At 45.4% G+C, this 25,465-nt stretch overlaps 1 pseudogene; it reads right to left on the bottom strand.

Annotated features, from left to right (window-relative positions):
* LOC141271412 (uncharacterized) overlaps positions 1-25,465 on the bottom strand; it is a 92,607-nt pseudogene that overhangs the window by 44,223 nt on the left and 22,919 nt on the right.

Below are 25,465 nucleotides of genomic sequence, written 5' to 3'. Positions count from 1 at the left end.
TTTTTTTAAATATATAAAAATTCTAATCACCCCCTTTAACGTCATTAAAAATAAAGGAAGGAATAACATTTAACAGAAAAATATATGTTTGTATTGCTGCATTCATAAAAAAATCTGATTTATTTAAATATGGAATTAATTAACCCGATCGGTAAAGGGGTCTCGGAAATAAGACACACAAAGTAAAAAACTATTATTTTTTCTAAATATTGTGAAAAAAAAATATTGTGAAGTGGACCTCCCGCGATCTCAATCTGCGCATACTCCGACGATCATTTTCCCGAAACCCACCACAGGGCTATGTACGGGAGAGGGAACCTCCACTCACCGCCACCACCATCCAAGTCCTCCTGAATAAGCGACCAGGCTGAGAGGATGGGGCCCACAGCATCGCCCGACTCCTGCCGCAGCCGCTACCACCACCAACCTCCTGTATCCGTGTCCTCACTCCACCGATGTCGCCCCCCCCCGGGTAAAATAACGTACCTTTGCATTATAAGAAGCACCCCCCTTTTACTCCCTAATTTGGGGGAAAAAAAGAGAGTCTGATAATCCAAAAAATATGGTATTCTAAATGTCTCAAGTGTAACTCAGAGACGGCAGATCTATCTCATATGTATTGGGAATGCTGGGAAATTAGGGAATTTTGGGAACCAGTTATCACATTTTTTGCTGAGAGGCTGAATATTGTTTTCTCATTTCATTTTTATTTTTGTTCATTTCTTTACTCTATAGGTGACAAGATGAATTTTCCTACTGAGGATCTAATTACTTCACTTATTATTTACAAGGGTAATTATATTGATAATAACTAGATTAAATAAAAAAAGGGAAAAATGATAAGGTTGAAGAATTAGAAAAAAAATTACACTTGGCTCTCACTGCACATGGAATATTGATTTGTCATAAGAGCAAGGCCTACCATATGGATTATATATTGATTTTCTAAGTTGTCAGCATGTTCTACTTACGGTGTGATATGGCTTTGCAATTAGAGATCTGGGTAGATGTCAGCATATTCTAATTCCAGGGGTTAGAATGGATCCTCTGGGCCCTAAACCATTTTCACTCCAATAGAAGGACTTTCAATGTCCAAAGTAATGGGGATAGTTTTGGGTGGAGGAGCATGTAGTGGTTCAACAGGAGAATGGTGATTGCTTGATTGTGATATTGCCAGACTGCACCACCGATAAAGCAGCAACAGCCAAAAGAATCTGTGACTTCTCTGCAGTTAGTGGTTACTACTCACCTGGGCGATTATCTGTAGGAATCTCCTCTTTACACCACTCATTGCCTCTCACACATGTCTCTATAGTATTAATATGGGTCAGATCTTCTCCCTGAAACAAATATTTTACAAGTCACAGATAGATGTAGAAGTCACATCTATGATCAGCTCTAATCCTCCACCGTTCTCATTATACAAGTATAAAACATATATACAAACATATACTACATCCCACCTCCTCCCCAACCTCACTACCCCACTTATCCCAGCCCTAATTAACCTCTTCAACGTATCACTAACCTCTGGTACCTTCCCTTCTGCTTTCAAACATGCCACGATCACACCTATCCACAAAAAGCCATCCCTCGACCCGACCGCTATGTCAAGCTGTCGCCCCATATCGCTGCTCCCATTTGCTTCCAAACTCCTTGAGCAACATTGTTCATGTTAAACTTTCTTCCCATCGCTCATCTAACTTACAGTTCAACAACCTACAATCTGGTTTCCGTCCCCATCATTCCACTGAAACTGTCCTGACCAAAATTACTAACGATCTACTTACAGCCAAAGCTAACAGACAATTCTCTATACTCCTCCTTCTAGACCGGTCCTCTGACTTTGACACAGTTGACCACTGCCTCCTACTACAGATAATCTCTTCCTTTGGCGTCAAAGACCTTGCCCTATCCTGGATCTCCTCATACCTTTCCAACTGCACATTTACCGTCTCCCACTCTCACACTACGTCCTCATCCCGCCCTCTCTTTGTTGGAATCTCTCAAGGCTCTGTCCTAGGACCCCTACTCTTCTCCATCTATACCCTTGGCCTTGGACAATTCATAAATTCACATGGCTTCTTGTATCACCTATATGCTGATGACACTCAGATTTACCTCTCTGGTCCAGACGTCACATCTCTGCTGTCCAGAATCCCAGAGTGTCTATCAGCCATATCCTCCTTCTTCTCCACTCGCTTCCTCAAACTCAATGTGGACAAAACTGAACTCATCATCTTTCCTCCATCTCGCGTATCTTCCCTACCTGATCTATCTATCACAATAAACAACATCACACTTTTCCCTGTACCGGACATCCGCTGCCTCGGAGTAACCCTTGACTCTGCCCCCCTGTCCTTCAAACCGCACATCCAAGCTCTTCCCACCTCCAGTCGTCTCCAGCTCAAAAATATTTCCAGAATCTGTCCTTTCCTCAACTCTCAATCTACTAAAATGCTCGTGCATGCCCTCATTATCTCCCATCTGGACTACTGCAACATCCTCCTCTGTGGCCTACCTGTTAACACTGTTGCACCTCTCCAGTCCATTCTCAACTCTGACGCCTGACTAATTCATCTCTCTCCTCTTTACTCCTCCGCTTTCCCTCTCTGCAATTCCCTTTACTGGTTCCCATTTCCCCAGTGTGTCCAATTCAAGCTACTAACACTGACCTACAAAGCCATCCATAACCTTTCTCCTATGTACATCTCTGAACTAATCTCCCAATATTTTCCCTCACGTGATCTCCAGTCCTCCCAAGACCTCCTTCTCTCCTCCACACTTATTCGTTCCTCACCCAATCGCCTCCAAGACTTCTCCCGAATATCCCGCATCCTCTGGAATTCTGTGCCCCAAGACTATCCACCACACTCGGATCCTTCAGACAGAACCTGAAAATCCATCTCTTCAAGAAAGCTTAGAGCCTGCCATGACCCCGCTACCTCCTGACAACCACTGGATCTGCTGCCTTACCAACACCGGACCTGTGCCTCACCAACACCGGAGCTGCTGCAACCCCCCCTCCTCCCACCTACTTTCTCCTTCCCCACCATCCTGCAGAATGTAAGCCCGCAAGGGCATGGTCCTCTTCTTTCTGTACCAATCTATCATTGTTTATTTAGTACTGTAAGTGATATCTGTATTTTGTATGTAACCCCTTCTCATGTACAGCACAATGGAATCAATGGTGCTACATTAATAAATAATAATAATATAATACTGGTGGGTAAAACAATACCTTCACAGCAGTCTACACATCATAGTGGAGATCTCATGACACTTGTGTCCACCTACCTGATGATCCTGAGGAACATTGGGATTTTCTTGTTTACAGTCCTGAGGAAGAAGAGGACGGGGACATCTCTCGGGTGTTGTCCTCTTACTGGATAGAACTGGAGGAAACACATACAGGGACTGAATTCATTCTTCACATACAGATAATTATAGGCCGTGTATATTTAGTCCTATTACCTGGTGATGTGAGGGGTTGGGGAACCTCCATCATGATGTCCTTGTACAGATTTTTGTGTCCTTCCAAATACTCCCACTCCTCCATGGAGAAATAGATAGTGAGATCCTGACACCTTATAGGAACCTGACACATACAATGATACAGTCATCCCGCCATCCCTTCAGAGCATTACTGTACAATGTCCCAGCATTCCCAGGAGTGTCACCTCTCCAGTCAGCAGCTCAATCATCTTGTAGGTGAGTTCTAGGATCTTCTGGTCATGGATGTCCTCATGTATCAGGGGGTGAGGTGGAGGCCCCATGATTTGGTTCAGGGGTCTTCCCCATCCCTCAGAAACAGGGGCTTGACAGCGCTCACTAGATGTCTTCTTCACTACTGTGTAATCCTGGTTATGGAGAGACACATTAATAAATCTCACTACAGACATTTCCAGAGTCCTCACCTCTCCAGTTCTGTCCATCTGTTGTTCCCATAGATAAGAATGATGTAATGTGACGTCATCAGAATCTCTCACCTCTCTGGTAAGATGAAAGAGGATCTCTAGGGTGAGGTGTAATATCCTCTCCATTATCTTGTCCTTGTCCCTATCCATCCTTTATAGGAAAATTCTCTTATATAGAAGATCTCCACAGTGAGGATCCGACGTTGTAACAACCTGAAAGGGAAGAAAATGTTAAGTCTGATTCACACACAGAAGCTTGAGGCAGGTTTCTTTCCAAAAACACAGGACAGGAGTTTTTGTAACCTACAGCAATAACTGTTACAAATAGTGTTTAGGGAGCGTGCACAGACTAAATTCAGGTAAAACTGCTGATCTGAGCAGGATCAGCTGCTGCCCAATGTATATGGAGGCCTCCTGACAGATCATATGTGTGTGAAGGATCAGTTATGTTAAATGTCAGAGGCCGATCCTTTTGTTCTCCCTAGATTTAATTCTCTGCCACAGGAATCTGCCAGCAGCTCTCTCATACAGACCACAGGAAGGTTTGGGCAACCAGTGTGTTCATGTATATGGGGGAGTCAGGAGAGATAGCAGTCAGCTGCATGATTGTTTGGCCGACAGCTATCTGATGTGTATGGGGCCATTAGTATTACACTGACAGAAGGGATAATACACCGCACTACAGCAGTACAGTGCATCACCAGAGCAATCAGAGGCTTGTATGTTGTATGATCGCACTAATGAGGGTTGTGGAAAAAGGCTTAAAAATAGGTTGTAAGGGAATAGAAAACACAAATATCACAGTTTTATCACTAAGAAATATAAATTACTGTAGGGAAACAATATCCATGCACAATGTTGGTGAAATCACGGCCACAACGACTTTATTATACTCTATTATCCTATACAACTATCAGGTGGTGATTATCTCAACTGTCCCGGTGTAACAGGCCAGATTAACCCCTCGCCCAGAATATACCCGGGGTTAAAGTGGCCTAGGCCAGATTATACCCCGGGTATATTCTGGCCTAGGCCAAACTATACCACGGGGTATAAATTGGCCTAGGCCAGATTATACCCCTCCAGGTCAGAATATACCCCGGGTATATTATGGCCTAGGCCAAACTATACCCAGGGGTATAAATTGGCCTAGGCCAGATTATACCCCTCCAGGTCAGAATATATCCCAGCTGCTGTACATCAGATTTTTCAGGCTTTTGAGAACCATTGAGTGATATACTCAATAACGGAGCACCAGGCAGCGCACGGGGCCCCAGACAGCGCACAGGGGGGCAGAGACAGCGTGCAAAGAGGGTGGGGGGAGAAGAGACAGCACGCATGGGGGGGGGGGAGACAGCGTGCAGGACCCCTGTGTGCTGTCTCTGCCCCCCTGTGCGCTGTCTGGGACCCCCTGTGTGCTGTCTGGGGCCCCGTTCTTAAGTATATCACTCAATCATGTGTGATGTCTGGGGCCCCTGTGTGATGTCTGGGGCCCCGTTCTTGAGTATATTAAAGATTAAAGTATATTAAAGATCAGATTTTTCACATTTATGAGCACCATTGAGTGATATACTCAAGAATTACATAATTTTTCAACATTTTATTGTTTCAAACGCTAAACACACAGACTTTTGTTACCTCACCCAGAAAACCTTGATGGTTCATAAAAAACTTGACTGTTCAGGATATAATAAAAAAGTCAGAACATTCTGAAACTTCAACTTATAAAGGTACCTTTACATGGGGCGATTATTGGTTCCAGAGAGGCTTTCGGCCGATAATCGTACACATGGCTGGCGACAGGACACTACAATATAAACGTTAAAGGTAAACACTGATAACAACATTAAAATGATCATGCTTGTTTTCAAGATAAAGTGCATGTTCTGTTGTTGACTGCAGATTGAAGCTTGCGGGATAGGTCAACCAATCCATGGTGTCACCGACTTTTGTGTGGATGACAATGTCACAATTCAACAGATTTGCTGTGGCCATGATTTCTGCATCAGTTGCCCAGACTCCATCACGAGATGCCAGAGGTGATCACATATTCATTCATATCTTGATTAAAGTAGCCCTGTATTTTTTTGTACAAGTCAGTTTTCAAGAGGTGGATGACTTTAGCTCTGAGAAGGGAGTAGATGTCCTCTGTTCCTGTCAGGATATAGCTGATGGCCCGAAAGTAGCAGTTCCCATCACCTTTGGTTTTATATGTACTCCGTGGTTGTCCAAGATCTCTTGGGCATCCAAAGTACACAACTCTACTAAACGTAAGGTCAAGAGTGGTGGTAAGATACTTCCTTCCTGAACTTGGTAGTGGGTTGAAAGTCTTGCTTTGCTTGTGTTTCTGTGTGGCTGGGACAGTCATCAGGGGACTGGGGTGGTAGAGAAGTCTCTTCATCCTGGTAAATCTTAAGGTTGCTGGTATGGTAGGTGTTGCTTAGTATCTTGCCAGTCTTATTGTTCTTAAGTTTTACTCGTCCCTTGGTTAAGGATTCCACAACTAAGTAGGGTCTAACCCAGTGTGGTTCCATCTTTGAACCCATGCGATGAATACGACATTGATTCTTGATATAAACAATGGTGCCAGCAGTGAATTCTTTGTTGCGGTGTCAGCGATCAAAGGCACACTTTCCGTGTTCCTGAGCAGAATGGATGTTGGTACTTACAGTTGAGTGGATCCTGTTATGAATGGTTGTGAGTGTATTTAGCATATCAGGGTTGGCATCATCTGAAAGAGACATGACATCCACAGTGTCATTTGCTGATGGATTGAGGTCAATAGGAAGCTTAGCCTTTCGTCCCTACATGACCTCAAATGGAGTGCACTTGGTTGAGGCATGCACATACAGTTAGGTCCATATATATTTGGACAGATACATTTTTCTAATTTTGGTTCTAGACATTACCACAATGAATTTTAAACAAAACAATTCAGATGCAGTTGAAGTTCAGACTTTCAGCTTTCATTTGAGGGTATCCACATTAAAATTGGATGAAGGGTTTAGGAGTTTCAGCTCCTTAACATGGGCCACCCTGTTTTTAAAGGGACCAAAAGTAATTGGACAATTGACTCCAAGGCTATTTCATGGAGAGGTGTGGGCAATCCCTTCGTTGTGTCATTCTCAATTAAGCAGATAAAAGGCCTGGAGTTGATTTGAGGTGTGGTGCTTGCATTTGGAAGGTTTTGGTGTGAAGTAAACATGCGGTCAAAGGAGCTCTCCATGCAGGTGAAACAAGCCATCCTTAAGCTGCAAAAACAGAAAAAACCCATTCGAGAAATTGCTACAATATTAGGAGTGGCAAAATCTACAGTTTGGTACATCCTGAGAAAGAAAGAAAGCACTGGTGAACTCATCAATGCAAAAAGACCTTGGCACCCACGGAAGACAACAGTGGTGGATGATCCCAGAATAATCTCCATGGTGAAGAGAAACCCCTTCACAACAGCCAACCAAGTGAACAACACTCTCCAGGAGGTAGGCGTATCAATATCCAAATCTACCATAAAGAGAAGACTGCATGGAAGTAAATACAGAGGGTTCACTGCACAGTGCAAGCCACTCATAAGCATCAAGAATAAAAAGGCTAGACTGGACTTTGCTAAAAAACATCTAAAAAAGCCAGCACAGTTCTGGAAGAACATTCTTTGGACAGATGAAACCAAGATCAACATCTACCAGAATGATGGAAAGAGAAAAGTATGGTGAAGGCGTGGTACAGCTCATGATCCAAAGCATACCACATCATCTGTAAACCACAGCGGAGGCAGTGTGATGGCTTGGGCATGCATGGCTGCCAGTGGCACTGGGTCACTAGGGTTTATTGATGATGTGACACAGGACAGAAGCAGCCGAATGAATTCTGATGTATTCAGAGCCATACTGTGTGCTCAGATCCAGCCAAATGCAGCCAAACTGATTGGTCATCGTTTCATACTACAGATGGACAATGACCCAAAACATAAAACCAAAGCAACCAGGAGTTTGTTAAAGCAAAGTGGAATATTCTTGTATGGGCAAGTCAGTCACCTGATCTCAACCCAATTGAGCATGCATTTCACTTGTTAAAGACTAAACTTCAGACAGAAAGGCCCACAAACAAACAGCAACTGAAAACCACCGCAGTGAAGGCTTGGCAGAGCATCAAAAAGGAGGAAACACAGCGTCTGGTGATGTCCAGGAGTTCAAGACTTCAGGCAGTCATTGCCAACAAAGGGTTTTCAACCAAGTACTAGAAATGAACATTTTATTTACAATTATGTAATCTGTCCAATTACTTTTGGTCCCTTTAAAAACAGGGTGGCACATGTTAAGGAGCTGAAACTCCGAAACCATTCATCCCATTTTAATGTGGATACCCTCAAATGAAAGCTGAAAGTCTGAACTTCAACTGCATCTGAATTGTTTTGTTTAAAATTCATTGTGGTAATGTCTAGAACCAAAATTAGAAAAATGTTGACTCTGTCCAAATATATATGGACCTAACTGTATGTGTGATAGGCAAACAAAACACCAGGGATTAATTGGTCCCAGATGGTTCATTGGTGATTGACAAGCTTGCTAAGAGATTCTTTGAGTGTTCGATTGTCACGTTCCTGCTGGCCATTTGTTTGTGGGTGGTAGGCAGATGAAATGCGGTGATCTGTTTGAAAATGATCCATCAGGTTGTCGATGATCGAGTTCACAAACTCTCTTCCCTGGTCGCTAATCAAAGTGTCCATACAGCCAAGCGGCAAATAATGGTGTACAAAAATTTTGCTACTGACATGGCACTCTTGTCTGGAACAGCTGTTGCTTCAGTCCACTTGGAGAAGTGATCAGTGATAGCAACTATATATTTGTTGCGTTTGATGTTTCCTGAAGAGGACCGATCATATCAATCCCAACTAAGCTCTATACTTTTCCAGGCACTGGTATACTGTTGAGTGGTGGAGCTTCTTTGCTGATTTTAGGACTTGTGACAAAAGATTTTTGACAGGCTTTGACATGTTGGTGAACATCGTTCGTTCTTCATTCCCTTCTAGTAATAACGGTCAGAAATTTTGGCAAATGTTTTATCTCTGCCAAAATGGCCACCAGAAGTTGGGTTGTCGTGACAGGCCTTCAGGATATTTGGCAGTCGGATTTTAGTGAGAACCTCCTTTTTTCCATAGTAAATAATCACTTTATCTGCTCGATATGGCTTAGATGTTTGTCTAAACTGGGACTTGGCATTTGAACGTTTCTCTGGAGGTAGAGCGTAGATCCACTGGGGGTACTTTTGTTCGGTTGCAGTGTAGAATCTCAAAAGCTGATCATACAGTTGGTCTTCCATTGTTGTCAAAATTGGAAATCTTATTTTTTTGTTGGAGGTGTTCCAAGTTCACTTTATATACCTTATCAGGATAGAATAGGAACTCACACTGGAGAACTTAAAGTGCATATCATAGAGAGCAGGGAGAAACATACATAACAAGTTACAACACATAATATTAACTATGCACTGATGGAACTGCACCATCTACTGACAGTTCAATGTAATGCCTCCAACACATGCTGTAAGTCTAGTCCACCCATTCCCATGCACAGGGAAAAAAAATCAGCAGCCAATCTGCATCAAAATCTGCATCCCAATGATGTGGATTTTTTGTGCAGAATCACAGCAGATTTCTCCGTGTCACGTGGAAGAGGGAAATCTGCTGCAGACTGCACCAAAATCTGACAAAAGCCGCATGAAATGGTATATGGTTTGTGTATGTACATCTATATACACTGTAGCACTACAGTAGCAAAAACACACTAATATTCTGCCCTAGAGGAGTATAGACCATGGGTATATTATAGCCTAGGCTAAACTGGCTAGGCCAGATTATACTCCTCCAGGCCAGAATATACCCCTGCTGCCATAGATCATATTTTTCACGCTTATGAGAAACATTGAGTGATATACTCAAGAACGGGGCCCCATACGTTGCACAGGGAACCCAGACATCGCACAGGATTGAGTGATTTACTCAAGAACGGGGCCCCAGACATCGCACAGGGGGGCAAAGACAGCCGCTGTGCGCTGTCTGGGACCCTGTTATTAAGTATATTACTCAATGGTTCTGAAAAGCGTGAAAAATCTGATCTACAGCAGCTGGGGTATATTCTGACCCGGAGGGGTATAATCTGGCCTAGGCCAATTTATACCTGGGTATATTCTGGGTGGGGGGGGTTAATCTGGCCTGTTACACCGGGTTCAACTGTACAGACATTAAGAATGGGGCTAAGCGAGTATTTATTAGTCAGTGGGGTGGGTGGTACCAGACTGTGGGGGGCACCATGTAGTATCATACTGTGTGTGGTGGGATGGCGGCACTGACTGGGGGAACATTATTCTGTGTGTGGGGTCCAATAAAAGAGCCCTGTACTATGAGAGCAATACATGTTTCCATACTTCCTGTTTCCCATAGTTGGGTCGTATGTATCTATCAGAGGAGAAAGAACAATAAATTTGTAAATATCAACTAAAACAGTCTCAGCACTGCCCCCCCTGTGCCCAGTAATGGGGTCTCTCCACATACCTCCACCTGCAGAGCCGCCACCACATATATGGCTGTTCTGTGCGCACAGGACCTGTGATGAGGTCACAGGAGGGGAGGAGTCAGGGGTCACATGATCAGGGGCCTCAGTGGATGCAGGACTCTGCTGTGCGGGTTGTCATGGTGCTGGATGAGGGGAAGGTTATGTGTGGGGTCAGGAGGGGTTTACAGTGTGGATGTAGCAGAGCCGCGTGTGTTCGAGGTGTACGGAGCAGAGCCGCGTGTGTACGAGGTGTACGGAGCAGAGCCGCGTGTGTACGAGGTGTACGGAGCGGAGCCGCGCGTGTACGAGGTGTACGGAGCGGAGCCGCGTGCGTACGAGGTGTACGGAGCGGAGCCGCGTGCGTACGAGGTGTACGGAGCGGAGCCGCGCGCGTGCGAGGTGTACGGAGCGGAGCCGCGCGCGTGCGAGGTGTACGGAGCGGAGCCGCGGGTGTACGAGGTGTACGGAGCGGAGCCGTGTGCGTACGAGGTGTACGGAGCGGAGCCGCGCGTGTGCGAGGTGTACGGAGCGGAGCCGCGGGTGTACGAGGCGTACGGAGCAGAGCCGCGTGCGTACGAGGCGTACGGAGCGGAGCCGCGTGCGTACGAGGCGTACGGAGCGGAGCCGCGTGCGTACGAGGCGTACGGAGCGGAGCCGCGTGCGTACGAGGCGTACGGAGCGGAGCCGCGTGCGTACGAGGTGTACGGAGCGGAGCCGCGTGCGTACGAGGTGTACGGAGCGGAGCCGCGTGCGTACGAGGTGTACGGAGCGGAGCCGCGCGCGTACGAGGTGTACGGAGCGGAGCCGCGCGCGTACGAGGTGTACGGAGAGGAGCCACGCGCGTACGAGGTGTACGGAGCGGAGCCGTGAGTGTACGATGTGTATGGAGCGGAAAACACTCCTGTAGTTAGTTTCCGGGGTAATAAAACTATTTCTGCTTCTGATGTTACCATGCCAAGTTGTGTCATGCAGGTGTCCGACAGAACCAGCTGTATACCCGCTGCAGTTAGGTTGAGTGACAGCCCGTCAGCTGTAAGTGAAGTGGACATGCCTGCTGTGTTTGTTTCTCTAAGCACACCACACGTTTCTCAATCCACCGTAACATCTCCGCCTGCACCACACTCATGGTCTATCGGTTTGTCCGTTTCACCGTACTCTGCCCTCTCTCAGCACTGCAGCCAGCCCTCAATCCCACTGTTGTAGTCACGTAAAAGATTGTTTCATCTTACACATGACAAAGCTAAGAGGTTGAACTCCACCATCTCCAATCTGTTGGCCATGGAAATGGTGGTCTTAGGACCTATTTTTTTTAAATGTAAACACTTCTGATTGAGTCTGCATCTCCTGGGTTGGCTGTAGTGGGACAGGTATGGGTCTGCGTTAAACTACTTGTAGTCTGATGACATTACTGCCACTTCGGTGGTGTTAGGCCCTCATTTAGGGCAATGTGAACACTCCTGGTTAGGTCACTATCTCCTGGGTTGGCTGTACTGGAAGAGGGGTGGGTCTTATTTACACTATTTCTACAGTAGTGAAATTGATGCCACTTTGCTCATGTCTGCCACTAATTTGTTTAAATGTGGAGAATCCTGATTGGGTCTCCATCTATTGGGTTGGCTGTAGTGGAACCTTCCTGTTCTGCTGTCTAAGTTGTGTAAGGTTGCGTAAAATGTAAAAGGGTCAAAATCCTCCCTGAAGGTATTTATATTAAGCTCTAGATGCTCCTCCACCATCCTCTCCAGTCGTTCACCACGTGTCAGACTTGTACTCTGTTGTGCTGGTGCACGAGCTGGTGCAAAAAATGTGTGAAAGGACTCCCAGAAATTGCTTCTGCCACTTACTCTGCTGCTAATGTTTTGGCGTTGACGAACTGACGTGGCGGAGGTTGAAAGACTACAGCTGCGATGCACACTGTGTGCCTCACTGTTATCTTGGGGAAAACCTCTATTAAGGTTGCTTAAAAACTTGTTTCGATACTCCAACATAAGCGGGTCCCTTTCCAGGACGAGAAGCATCTGGCAAAATTGACTCTTGTAACGTGGATCTAACAGAGTGGCAACCCAGTAGTCAGCATTATTTCGAATCTTAACTAACATCAAAAAGGCACTTATATGTCGGGCTCTTCCAGGTGGTCAAAAGCCAGGCTGTATTGTGGGCTGCGTAACACTGATGCTTGTTTCCTCCGTCCCTTCCTGCCAACCACGTTCAAACGAGAGGGGATTATTATCCTCTTCATCCTCTGACAGCTGCTCGCCCATCACCACCTCTTCCTCCTCCATTAGTTCGTCGGCTCTTGCACCTTCACTAACAGTTTGCCTGGTATCACCAAACCCCTTCGACCGCTGTAATCCACCGTCGCTTGGCATCCGCCTGTGTGACGACAGTCTGGAAATTTGAGACATTGGTATCCCTTCCGCATCCTCCTCTTCTTCTGGGTCCACCACCTCCTGCCGCAGGTTATTCAAAGTTTGCTCAAGCATGTATATGACCGGAATAGTGATGCTGATGATGGCATCGTCAGCGCTAACCAGTTTAGTAGCCATTTCAAAACTGTGCAGAAGGGTGCAGAGGTCCTTAATCTGTTTCCACTCCGCAAAAATGATATGCCCCAAGCTATATGTCATGACATACTGCGTCAGAGCTCGTTGCTGCTGGCACAGTCGCTGCAACATGTGCAGAGTGGAATTCCACAGCGTCAGCACATCGCAGATCAACCTGTTAACTGGCACAGACAAAGACCTCTGTATCGATGCAAGTCGATGACATGAGGGATGCGAACGGTGGAAGTGAGCACACAGCTTCTGTACTTTATGAAGCAGCTCATCCAGGCCAGGATAGTGGCGGAGAAATTGCTGTACCACCAGGTTGAGGACCTGAGCCATGCAAGGCATGTGTGCGAGCTTGCCTCAGCCTAGGGCCGCTAACAGGTTTGCGCCATTATTGCACACAGCCTTCCCTGGCTCTAGGTTCAGCGGAGAAAGCCATTGCTCAAACAGCCTGGAGAGCTTCCCACAACTCTTCACCTGTATGACTGCGATCTCCAAGGCATATTAATTTGAAGAATGCCTGATTACGGTGAGCCCTGACTGCGCAGTGCGGAGGTGGTGTGTGTTCGTCCGCACCCTTGGAACGCGTGTCTCGTTAAGGCAGAGGTTGAGTGCGCAGGTGAGGTGGAGTCCCTAGAGATGGAGGACGCAGAAGCAGAAGGAGGAAGTGGGAAATACAGAGGTTTCTTCTGCAAGCCTTGGGGATTCCAAGATTTGTGGAGCAGCCCCTTCTCCGCCTGCCCCCACTGTCAACAGAGTCACCCAGTGCCCAGTCAGCGAGATGTAACACCCTTGGCCATGCTTACTCGTCCAGGTGTCTGTGGTGAAATGTACTCTGGCACACGTAGATTTAGACAAGGAACGGGTGATGTCTGCGAAATGCTGGTGTAGCGCAGACACAGCTTTCTTAGAGAAGTAATGGCGACTGGGCAACTGGTACTGGGGGACTGTGATGGCCATCAGTTTTCGGAAACCGTCTATCTACTAGGCGGAAAGGCAGCATTTCCGTGGCCAATAGATTGGAGATGGTGGAGTTCACCTCTTAGCTTTGTCATGCGTTGGATGAAACAATCTTTTACGTGACCACAACTGAGGGCTGGGTAAGGTGCTGAGAGAGGGCGGAGTATGGTGAACCGGAAAAACTGGTGGAGCGTGAGCGAGGTGCAGATGTTACGGTGGATTGAGAAACATGCGGTGTGCTCGGTGAAACAAACACAGAAGGCGTGTCCGCTTCCGTTACAGCTGACGGGCTGTCACTCAGCCTGACAGGAGCGGGTAATGAACCGGCGTTTCTGCGGTGGGAGACCAGTGTGACAATACTTGGCACGGTAACAGAGGAGGAGGAAGAAGCAGCGGATGCATTTGATGGGGCAGCTGTTGGTTGTTGAGGTGCGCTGGTCTGCATTTCAGTGCAGTAAGATTCCAAACGTAAAGAATCTTGCTTGAGCATGTGAACGTTCATGCATGTAGTAGTCAAATTATTGCAGTTTTTCCCTCTCCTGAGTTTTTTATCGCAAAGTTTGCAGATAACGTGAGTTGGCTCATCCTTTGCAGTGACAAAAAAGACCCATGCTAGGCAACACTTGCTGCCCCAGCGAGCTGCAGACCCTTGACTGAGACTGGCCACAGCCACGGTTGTGGCTAAGGATGCAGTGCTCCTCGTCCTTGCATAACTCCGTGTCTGATCCATAGGGCGAAATGTAACCTCCTCGTCTTCCTCCTCAGATGAGCTACTCGGCTGCATGACTCTGGGTTCACACCAAGTAGGATCTTCAACCTCGTCATCATCCAATGTGTTATCCCATTCCTCGCCCTCAGAGTGACCCCTCTCCTCTTGTTGCCCTGACAGTACAGTACAGTCCGCATAATCCTCAGGTATCTGAGTCTCATCTCGATCACCTCCCTTCCCTGCGGTTAACGTCTGGTGATGAGGGTCAGGAACCTGCTCGAACCCTACTTCGTCCTGCCCCGAATCCAAGCTAAAAAAATTTTTGGGCATCTGCAGAAAAGCAGATGCTTTTCTCCCCTTGACTCTGACTGTTTGCAGTACACTTCTGATGCCCATGGTGTAGAATGGGTGAAGAGTTCTACAGACTCACCCATCTGTGGTTCGCTACAGTCAGTGGGCCAGTTGTGACGCGGGGGGAAGCATGGGTAATTGGGGTGCCACCTCGGTGGACTGTACTGCGTGTGATGTTGAGGTGGAGGAAGAAGAGGAGAGGCCACTGGAAGCAGAGCTTGCCATCCACTGGAGAACCTGCTCTTTCTCGGCCTTATCAACAAGGCGTATCGCTGTGCGACTGCCAAAGGAAGGGAGTGCAGTAGGCCATCCATTAACATAAGTTGTCAGTTGTCTTTGGATAGGACCTGTTTGTGTTGGTTCACTAGTGCTTTCACTAACATTACCACGTACCCGTTGAACACCGAGCCTATTCCCCCTTGCACCACACCCTCTTTTCCCACTCATGTTGGTCAGATACAGTGGTAGGAGCACGCAATTAACTAAAGAAAAATACGTTTTTTTTCCCTGTGCAAAAGCTCAGCACACACCTGAATTTCAGTGACACTAAATGACAAGGTAAGATATGGCCTGCCGTATAATGTTACTAACAGACTAAAGAAATTTGTTAGTGTGCAATGGGCCGATAAAACCTACAAGATATTCTCCAAACAATTTCAAACAGATGTCCCCTTCTGTATTACTTTAGGAACAGAAGAAATTGTTTTTTTTTAATGTGGATGAGGCCAGTATGATATAGAATATATGCTCCAAAATATTTCAAACTCAGATCTAGCCAGCAGTATCATTTTACTCAGAGCAAAAAATATTTTTGGGTTACTCTGCATAAGCTCTGCATCCAGCTGACTTTGACCGCCACTGACCTAGTAGCTGGCTTATAGCACTGCATGACTTTTGGCACAGGAAAAAAATTTTTTTGGACTGGGCCTTGTAAGAGAAAAAATTTATTTTTTTACTCTGAAACCACCTGAAGTTCAACTCCACTAAAATAGTATCGGACACAAAAAAAACTTTAGTGCACACAGCTTTCAATATCACAATAACAGAAAAAGTCATAAGTTACTTACCGGTAACGGGATTTTTCGGAGACCATGACAGCACCACGAGAGAGGGGATCCGCCCACCCAAGGACAGGAAACCTACAGGCTTAAAAGGGGCGGCCCTCTCCCTCGCCTCAGTTTGGATTACAGAGCATTGAGAGGACCACCAGGTTAGTAGACATAGCAAACAACCATAAAAATAATATTTTTACACAACATTAACTAAGTGTGAAATCTTTAATTAATAAATAAGGAGTGCTCCCATAATGTGAAGGGAGGGAATATAAGGATGCTGTCATGGTCTCCGAAAAATCCCGTTACCGGTAAGTAACTTATGACTTTATCGGTCGACCATGACAACACCATGAGAGAATTGCAGAGATGAAGAAGTCTAGGGAGGGACCAAAGCTGGGAGCACCCTTCTCCGAAATGTGGTCAGATGAAACACCCAAATCCAGTCTATAGTGCCTATAGAAGGTAGATGGAGAAGACCAGGTAGCAGCCTTACATATGTCTTCCATCGAGACACCCGTCTTCTCCGCCCACGAGGTCGCTACTGCCCGGGTAGAGTGAGCCTTCAACCCCTGTGGCGCTTCCTCACCGCTGGAAGCATAAGCTAGAGTAATAGCCTCTTTGATCCACCTAGCTATGGTGGACTTAGCAACCTTAAGTCCCTTTCTAACCCTTTGGTAGGAGATAAACAAAGAACTATCTTTCCTGAAAGGCTGGGAGACCCAAAGGTACCTAATCACACATCTTCTTACATCTAAAGTATGGAATTCTGCCTCTTTTTGGTTACTTGGATTAGGACAGAACGAGGGTAGGATTATTTCTTGGAGCCTAGGGAAAAGGGAAGCTACTTTAGGGAGATACGCTGGGTCAGTTCTAAGAATTATTCTATCGTCCAGGATCTGAGTGAAAGGTGAAGCTGAAGACAGAGCCTGGATGTCGCTGATCCTCCTAGCTGATTAGAGCTATTTGAAGCGCTGTTTTAAGGGAGATGGACTTAAGGGTTGCTGAATCTATTGGTTCAAAGGGTGAACTAGTTAGTGCTTTTAGAACTAAATTGAGATTGCTTTTGATAACAGGCCTGGATCTAAACATGGCTTTGATAAAGCGAGAAACCCAATAATTGCCTGCCAAGTCACAGTTATATAGGGCACCCAAGGCAGAGACTTCGACTTCTAGGGTACTTGTTGCCAACCCCAACTCGAGGCCCTTCTGTAAAAACTCTAAAATTTTACCAATTGGCGCCCAATCACCAACTGAAGAACCAGAAAAAGATAACAATTTCTTCCAAGTTCTAGCGTAAATTCTAGTAGTGATAGGTTTTCTACTACGCATTAGTGTAGCCACTAGGTCCCGAGAGAACCCTTTGCATTCTAACAGAGACCTCTCAAGTCCAAACCGTCAAGTGGAGGCCAGGAGCTTGAGGATGGACTATTGGAACCTGGGCGAGGAGATCCGGAATCTCGAGCAGGACCCAAGGATCGGAGATGGACATGATCCTCAGGCATGAGAACCAGGGCCTCCTGGGCCAAAAGGGTGCAACCAGAAGAACCTCGCCTTGTCCTCTCTGATCTTTCTTAGGACCATGGGTAGAAGATTCAATGGGGGAAAGGCATAGGCCAGGCTGAAATCCCAAGTTACTTGGAGGGCGTCCACTGCCAGGGGGTTTTCTCTGGGATTTAGGGAACAAAAGAGCTCTGTCTTTCGATTTAGTCTCGTGGCAAAGAGATCTACTACCGGAAGCCCCCATCTTCGGACTATTTGGGAAAAGATGTCTTGCTTTAGTTCCCATTCTCCCTGCCTCAGAGAATAGCGGCTTAAGTAGTCTGCTTTTATGTTTTCTTTTCCTTTCATGTGGGCCATTAAGGAAAGAAGATGGCATCCCGAAATCTGAAAAAGATGATCCGTCACTCTCATCAGTCATCTTGAACGTGTACCCCCTTGATGGTTCACGTAAGCTACCGCAAGCCTATTATCTGAAAGGATCTTAACGTTTTTATCATTAAGGAAAGGCAAGAAATGATTAATTGCTTTGTCCACTGCTAGCAGTTATTTAGTGTTAGAGGAAAGACCCTTTTTAGTGTCTGACCAAGACCCCTGGGCTACCATATCTCCCAGATGGGCCCCCCACCCACGGGAGCTTGCATCAGTGGTAATTATCTTAGTGACTCTAAACATCCAGGGAACCCCTCGAGATAGGTTTGCCTCGTTCACCCACCACTGTAAGGACTCAACTGATCGGGGTGACAAGAATATTCGTCCTTCTAAGTGCCCATTCAACAAAACTTCATTGTGTAGAACGTCCCACTGTAGAACCCTGGAGTGGTATTGTGCCCACAGAACCCCGGTAAAGCAAGATGACAGGGTACCCAATAAGGACATTGCAGCTCTAAGGGATATGACCGGGTTTGATAACGCTTTCCCTACCAGAATTTTAACCTTTTGTTTTTTGGCTTCCGGGAGGTAACATACTTGAAGGTCTGAATGTAGCATAATACCCAAAAACTGCTGTATTTTTGAAGGTACTACCCTAGATTTTTCTAGATTCAGGATCCAGCCCAGACTTTCTAAAATGGAGGTTACTAATTTTAGGTGTTTATCACATTGGGAGGCAGAGTCTCCAACTATCAGGAAATCATCCAGTAAGGGATAATTAAAATATCATGTTCCCTAACATGAGCCATGACCTCTGCTATAACTTTAGTAGGGGCTATGGCGAGACCGAACATAGGGGCTAAGGCGAGACCGAACGGCAGGGCTCTAAACTGGAAATGTTTAATTTCTCCATCTATGATCACAGCTACCCTTAGGTATTTCTGGAAATCCTTATGTATAGGGACATGGTAATAGTTGTCTTTTAAATCTAACATTACCATGTAACAGCCTGAAAAAAACAACTTTATTGTTGATTTTACGGATTCCATCTTAAAGGTGGGAACTATCAAAAACTTATTAACGGATTTTAAATTAATGATACACCTAAATGAACCATCAGGCTTAGAAACCAGAAAGAGAGGCGAGTAGAATCCTAGGCCCTTTTCTGCTGCCGGGACTTCCACCAGGACCGCTTTACGAACCAAGTCCAGGACTTCCACTTGTAGGGCCATCTGCTCTAATACTGAGGACTGGGGTCAAGATGAATCTCCCACGAGGAATCTGCTGAAACTCGAACCTCAGACCCGAACCTACTGGGTCCTTGATCTGGCAGAAATTCTTGTCCAGGCAGGTAAGAAGCCCAACAGCATTCCCACTACCTGGGCTGCGAGTCATTGACTCGGTTTCCGGGGCCCTCGATTAGAAGAAGAGCCGAATAGGAGCCCTCTATCTTACAGCCTGCGGTCTTCCCACTTCTCCTGACCCTTCTGCGGTCTTTTTCGTAGAAATCTTCTTCTATGGAAAGGACATTTATAAGCGGGAACAGGCAAGCTAGGGAACCCTTTCTTTTTGTCACTAGCTTTACCCCCTCGACACGGTATAATACAAATATTAAACCTGACAGGGCACACCTGTGAAGTGAAAACCATTTCCGGTGACAACCTCTTGAAGCTCATCAAGAGAATGTCAAGAATGTGCAAAGCAGTCATCAAAGCAAAAGGTGGCTACTTTGAAGAACCTAGAATATCAGACATTTTTTCAGTTGTTTCACACTTTTTTGTTAAGTATATAATTCCACATGTGTTAATTCATAGTTTTGATGCCTTCAGTGTGAATGTACAATTTTCATAGTCATGAAAATACAGAAAAATCTTTAAATGAGAAGGTGTGTCCAAACTTTTGGTCTGTACTGTATATATATATATATATATATATATTTTTATAGACAAGGACGCCGCCACGGTTAGTACCGCACTTGCGATTGAGATGCACGTGACCGGACGTCCGGGTCCCGGTCACGTGACCGCCCTTCCTCACAGGAGGAGGCCGGAAGCGCGCGCCTACGCGAGCCCCGAGGACGCCGAGATGCTCCAGCCGCCGCCGCTCCAAGTAGTCTCCAGGGGGATGATCGGCCTGTCTTCCCAGGTCGCAGCCACTGCTGAATCGACGGGGCTGCCATCCCAGACTGGGACGCAGCCCCCCAGAATATCCGGAGCGGCATCCTCCGCTGGGTGTCGATGGAAATGGCACCCCACGCAACCAGTCATCATCTTCAGGGCGTTGGTGGGCTTGCCACCCCAGATAGGGGCGCAGTCCCACTGCAGTCCGGACCAATCCAGGGGCAGCTCCCCTCAGATAGGGGCGCAGACCTGGCTGTAGCAGGTGATGTAAGGGTTGCCACCCCAGATAGGGGCGCAGCTCCCACTGCTATCCGGTGCAAGGATGCTGTGCATTCCCCAGATAGGGGTGCACCTGCATAGCTGACGCTGAAGCTGCCGATCCCAGATAGGGGTGCTGTTCGACGGCTGTCACCATATCCAGCTTCATACGAAGATCTTCCACGAGCCTGCTATAGGTTCCCTCCATCAAGGACAGGAAACCAAACTGAGGTGAGGGAGAGGGCCACCCCTTTTAAGTCTGTAGGTTTCCTGTCCTTGGTGGGCGGATCTCCTCTCTCGTGGTGCTGTCATGGTCGACCGATAAAAAAACAGATTTTGTGCTCTGCAATAAGAATGTATTGTATTGTAATGTAATATTATGTACAGCGCCATGGAATCAATGGCACTATATAAATTAATAATAATAATAATAATAATAATAAGCTCTGCAGACTGTGCAGAGCATAGTTTCAGCCCCACTAAATGAAAAGGCGCACTGCGCTTGCTTGATCACATTAGCAAGTGCAAAAAAAGACTCAAGGTATATCATACTCCCTAGGCGTCTGATGTTCGATGAGGTCACAGCAGTGGAGCTGCTAAAGAGATGCACTGCTGAGACCGTAGCAGCGGGGGAACGGGGAGAGGGTGAGTGCATGTATTTATTTAATTTTTTAAATCAGTGAGTACATTGTGGTGGCCATACTACTGATGGACTACGGGGCCTGCAATATACTTTATGTACTATATGGAGGACTATGGGAGCTGCATTGTACGCTTATGAAAGACGATGGGACACATTATACTGTACAGAGGACTATGGGGGCTACATTATGCTGTATGGAGGATTATGGAGACTGCATTGTACTGCATGGAGGACTGAGATGCATGATACTGTATGGAGGACTATGGGGAGTGCATTATACTGTATGGAGGACTATGGGGAGTGCATTATACTGTTTGGAGGACTATGAGGAGTGCATTATATTGTATGGAGGACTATGTGGAGTACATTATACAATATGGACGACTATGGGGTGCATTATACTATGTGGAGGACTATCGGGCACATTATACTCAACGAGCAAAATGCTGCCTATTCACCGAGTGATTGGATTGTTTATGCCAGAACAAAAATCATTGTTCTCAGCAGATGTGCTGCTGATAACATGATACTGTATGGGGACAGATTGATCTATTAGTTATCATTCGTCTCCATCATTCTTCCTCAGCCAGTGTAAAGAGGCCGGGAAATAAGCACCAAACGACTTCAATATTGTCGACCACGCTCGTTTAATGGGCTGAAGTCAACCCATGTAAATGCAACCAAAATGTTTTTGTGTGATGGTGCAATATGTTAGCATTTGAGGCCCCACTTTAAACTTTTGTCTAAAACCGGCGCTGCTCGGGAGACAAAGGGAGAATAACCCTTTAAACTATATAACATGTTATTTAGGAAATTTTAGTAAACTTTTAGGTACTTCAAAATGAATGAACACAAAGTGAAATGAAAAAAAATAAGAATTCAATTTTTTTGTCAAATCACACTTTATTAAGCATTTGTCAGACAAATAAACAGGTAACAAAGAGACTAGCTCGTAGTTAGACAACACAAAAGGACATGAATTATCTACCAAGATAAATGTGCGTTATTGAAAAGGCATCAGTAAAAGGTAACAATGCAAGTTCACTGTCTATACACAAATCAATGATGGTGGGGAAATATGTTGACCCCAAAAGTGTCTTCAAGAAATTAATATGTGCAAATGGCAAAAAAAAAAGGAACATTTTTCCCCAATTACAGGTATTTTTTTTTATTATATACCATATTTTTCGGACTATAAAGATGCACCGGACTAAAAGACGCACCACAAATTTTGGGGTGGAAAATGGAAAAAATATATATATTTTTTTTATAAGATGGGGGTCAGTCTTATAGTCCAAATAGGTATCTTACCTGGGGGACTGCGGAGGTGGAGCGGTAGTCACAGAAGGCATGGTCCCTCAGGAAGCCGGCAGAAGTGGAGTGATACTGGGGGCTCTGGGTGGGAGAAGGGGGTGCCCCAGCAGCGGGGGGTTGCGGCGTTGGTGGAGCAGAATAGCAGGAAGCAGGGTCCTTTCCTCAGGAAAAGCAGGAGTAGTGAGATGCTGTGGGCAGGGCGCAGTGCACTGCTTTTCTGACGGTCATCTTCAAGAAGCATTCGTCTACAGGGAGATGGCCGCCCGAGCCAGCGCATGCGCAGGCTTGAATCTCAGGGGCCATTTCCCTGAGGCCCATGGCTTCAGAAAGCTGGCCGCCAGAGGCAGTGCATGCTCTGTTGAGATCTCGGCTGGGCCGAGATCCTAGTCTGTGCATGCTGCCCACGGCTTCAGGAAAATAGCCACCGGGAAAGCTCTGCCTGACTTCCGATACCGGGCCAGCAGCATCACACCACTTCTGCCACCACCGGGTTTCTGAGGGAAGGACCCTGCTTCTTGCGATCCTGCTCCACCACCACCGCAACTCCCCGGGTAAGTTACATTTGCCCATAACACGCATCCCCCCATTTTCCTCCCAAATTTGGGGAAAAAAAGTGCGTCTTATGGTCCAAAAAATATGGTATACTTTTTTTACATCATTGACTGTGAGGTATAAGTGACATATTAACTTTATCCTGCGGGTCAGAATGATTAATGTAATACTAAATTTATATATTTAATTTATGTTTTACTATATTTGCACAATAAAATTGCGGTACTTAAAAAAGTTCTATTAATTGCAGGATGAGTTGAATTTTTATTTGTTGCTATTTTGGACTACATGATTTTTACAGATGCTAAAAAACAGCAATTTTTTATAGTATTTACTTGGCGGAATAAATTGTATACTAATTTTACAGATAGGGCGATACCAAATATGTATAATTTATTTATCAAACAAGCTGTGTTTTTTGTGTGGAGGTTTGTAGTTTTTATTTTTTTTTGATTTGGCAGTTTAAGTGACCTTTTGACCAATTTTTATTAATTTCTTTTAGGCAAGGTAAACAAAAAATACCAATTCTGCCCTGTGTTTTTTTTATTTTGGTGTTCACTGGGCGAGATAAGTAAATGCTCATCTTACAGTTGGAGTCGCTATGGACATGGTGACACCATATATGTAGAATTTTCTTTATTTCTCATTTCTTTTTTTGCAATAAGTTCCAATTTTTCAAAATAATTGTTTTATTTGGTTTCATATTTTATGAACCATAACTTTTTTTTGTATATGGAGCCATTTTGGGGTAAATTTTGCTGTTTGTCTTTAGCATTTAACAGTTTGATCACTAGAGCAGGGTGACTCACTTGCTGCTACTTCACCCGGAAAAATTGCTGTAACTTCTAAAAGAGGCACGCACTAAAATTTGGAATGCACATACTTTGGTTAATGAGAAGTGAGAGTGCAATGAGCCTCAGTGACACAGAGAAACGTCCTAGCAATGAGAGGTCTCGTCGACTTGTCGCCCTGTCGGTTGCCTCCACTATAAGATAGACTTGCCGCACGCCTTTCTGTGCGTCGGTAGTTTGTGTGGTGCTTGTATTTTACTCCTTCCGAATTCTTTCTTCATTTGTTAACAATGTACAAATACAGTGGGCCTTTTGGGCCAGATATGGAATAGTACGTCCTAGTTATATCGCCCGCACACAAGCAGTGCGGGCGCGATCGCCGCCGGGTGTCAGCTGATTGTCACAGCTGACACCCGATGCTATGTGCATGGAGCGGTCCCGCACCGCTCCCTGCACATTAAACCCTGAAATTCTGCGATCTAAGTCGATCACAGCATTGCGGGAACAAGGGGGGAGGTAAGCGCCGTTACTTACCTCCTCTCCGGCGTCTGAGTCCGGTCCCGGATGTTGTCATGGTGACTCGATGTCGTCATGACAACATCCGGGTCACCAAGAGGCAAGAAGTTACTTTGGTCATGCGCAGTGCACGACCAAAGCAACTTCTCCCTGTTCAGCGCTGACAGGCTGTATAGCACAAGGATGCTGTTGCATTCCTGTGCTATACAGCCGATCAGACTGCAAAAAGTGAAAGTCCCATAGTGGGACAAAGTGTAAAAAATCAAAAAGTGTCGGAAAGGGGAAAAAAAAAATTGTAAAAATAAATATAAAAAAATGTAAAAAAATAATTCCAGAAAAATAAAAATATTGTACCCATAAATAAATATCCTTCTGAAAAAAAAATGGACTAATAAAAGTACACATATTTGGTATCGCCGCGTCCGGAACGACCTGACCTATAAAACTTTCCCACTAGTTAACCCCTTTAGTGAACACGGTAAAAAAAACAAAAAAAAACTATGCTTTATCATCATACCGCCAAACAAAAAATGGAATAAAATATGATCAAAAAGACGAATGTAAATAAAAATGATACAGCTGAAAACGTCATCTTGTTCCGCAAAAAACAAGCTGCCATACAGCTCCAACGGCCGAAAAATAAAAAAGTTATAGCTCTCAGAATAAAGCGATGCAAAAACAATTCCTTTTCTATAAAATAGTTTTTATTGTGTAAAAGCATCAAAACATAAAAAAAATATATAAATGTGGTACCGTTGTACACGTACTGACCCGGAGAATAAAGCAGCCTTATTAATTTTACCACACGCGGAACGGCATAAAAAAAAAAAATAATTCCTGAATTGTTGGTTTTTGTTTATTCTGCTTCCCACAAATCGGAATAGGAAGTGATCAAAAAATGTCACCCGAAGAATAAAGTCATCTAATCACTTATACTGTGCAAGGAACGGCGTAAAAAATAAACTCTAGGGTTAGGGTTGTGCTAGGGTTAGGGTTGTGCTAGGGTTAGGGTTGGGCTAGGGTTAAGGGTTGGGCTAGGGTTAAGGGTTGGGCTAGGGTTAAGGGTTGGGCTAGGGATTTTTTCAAAAGTAAAGAAAAAAAATGATGACGATATGGCGACTAGTGTTGAGCGCAAGTGCTCGCTACTTGAGTTTGCATCAGGTGCTCGGGTATGCACCAAGTATCGCAGGTGTTCGAGTAACATGCTCGAGTCTCCACCCCATATGTTTTGCAGCTGTTATACAGCACAAAAAAACTCATGAGGATTGCCTGCAATGCACGAGCGATCCCTGCATGTTTTTGGGTGTCTAACAACC

This window comes from Phyllobates terribilis, unplaced genomic scaffold (assembly GCF_046119375.1).
Source record: "Phyllobates terribilis strain yellow unplaced genomic scaffold, ASM4611937v1 Scaffold_5__5_contigs__length_657084704, whole genome shotgun sequence".
Lineage (NCBI taxonomy): Eukaryota > Metazoa > Chordata > Amphibia > Anura > Dendrobatidae > Phyllobates > Phyllobates terribilis.
This window is presented reverse-complemented; position numbering and strand designations above follow the sequence as displayed.